Consider the following 1,820-nt stretch of genomic DNA (forward strand, 5'->3'; position numbering starts at 1 on the left):
ACTTCCCAGAACCCACGGCGAGCCCCGTCGTCACACGCTCGCGCCCGCGGACTTCTGGTCTGCGTGAAAAGATGAATGGGTTTCGTTTCGCTGTTACGGAGAGGTCCTGTTTCATATTTGCACTTTGCTTGGGTTATGGATAATTGAAGAAATTGTAAAGCGTCTGCTGTATAGACAAATGAATTGGTTTATTGTCACATGTACCGAGATACACAGGAAAGCTTGTCTTATGCCCTGTTCATTCAATCGTTATACAGTGCATTCAGGTAGATCAAGGTGAAATAACAGGGTGCAGAATAAAGCTGCAGGGAATGTGTAGGTAACAGTAAAGTACAAGAATTATACATTTCTGTAAAAGAGGTGCAGAAGGATAAAGTAACACTGTGGTTGCTTGCGCTGGTTTCTGAAAGGTCAACTGTTGAAAATTAGAGGAACTGATGATGCTGGTAACCTGAGTTGGCCCCTACGATTTATTTCCGCGGTAACCCTAATCTCATCCTAACACAGATACACATTTTGTCCTATCCATCTCTCCTACCACCCCCTCTGATGTTAAGATGGCTGATCTGTAGTGCTCTTTTAAAAAAAAATCGGTGTGACTTTCATTACTTAATCTGCAGTGTCCACTATAAAACTTTGATTATAAAACTATAACAACTACTATTTCGATAACTGAACTTCCATAGTATTTTGGCTAGAAAATTCCAATAATTCACTGCCCTTTTAGAAAGTAATTTCTCAACGTAATTCTAAATGATCTTAAAGTTTTTCACCTGTTGGTTCCAAGGAGAGCGGAAACGTTCTCACTAATAAGCTTCGCTGACTCCCTGCAACTGATGCATGCAAATTGTATCACAGTTGTTACCACCAGAGTAACTAATTCTTATTAAATTCTCACTTTGAAAGAAATGGCATGACTGAAATAGTTTTATGAAACATAAACAAAGCACTTATCTAAGAAAATGGAAATGTACTGTCAAAAGGAGTACTTAATAAAACCAAAATGGACAATTTACTTCAGCCAGATGATGGTAAATCTGTTCAATTCATGGCCACAGACAGCTGTGGAGGCCAAGTTATTGGGTATATTTAAAGCAGTGATTGATCAATTCTTGATTAGTAAGAGCGTCAAAAGTTACGGGATGTAGGCAGGAGAATGGAGTGCAGTGGGAAAATAATTCAACCATTATTGAGTTGCAGAGCAGACTCGATGGGCCAGACGGCCTAATTCTATTCCCCATCTTATATCAACCATGACAAATCCTCAAAGAATTTTGAATGTTTCTAAAGAAACATTTTGAATTTTGAATGTTTCTAAAGAAGAGATGCATAGCCAATTCATTCTCTTTTCATATGACAACCTGCCATCCCATGTCGATCTGGTTAAACAAGAACCATCTTAATTTGTGTGAAGCATGTCTTTTATAAGTACAATACTTTTGCCTGATACCAATTGATTTCAGATACACAGGGGCTGCCTGATACTTTATTTTATCAAATGTTACCTGAATATCAAGGTAAACATTCTCATTATCTTTAAGAATGCAGCTCTGGTTCTTGTTTTGAACAACACTGTAAGATTGAACGCTAATAAGAGGTTAAATGCTAAATATTTCTTAAGAAACACCAATTTAATCTGATGCTTCATGTGGTTTAGAGGCAGTATTGAGACCTCTCCTTCCCACTGTAAAGTATGTGCTGCCACATCTGGTGGGTTGCTCCTGCAGAGGGATAAGATATACCCCGGATTTGTGATGAAGTAAGCTGGGGCATAGGTTGTAAGTTATATGAACATAAAAAATGGGAGTTGTCATTTTCCG

Source organism: Mobula hypostoma, chromosome 3, assembly GCF_963921235.1.
Source record: "Mobula hypostoma chromosome 3, sMobHyp1.1, whole genome shotgun sequence".
Taxonomy (NCBI): Eukaryota; Metazoa; Chordata; class Chondrichthyes; order Myliobatiformes; family Myliobatidae; genus Mobula; species Mobula hypostoma.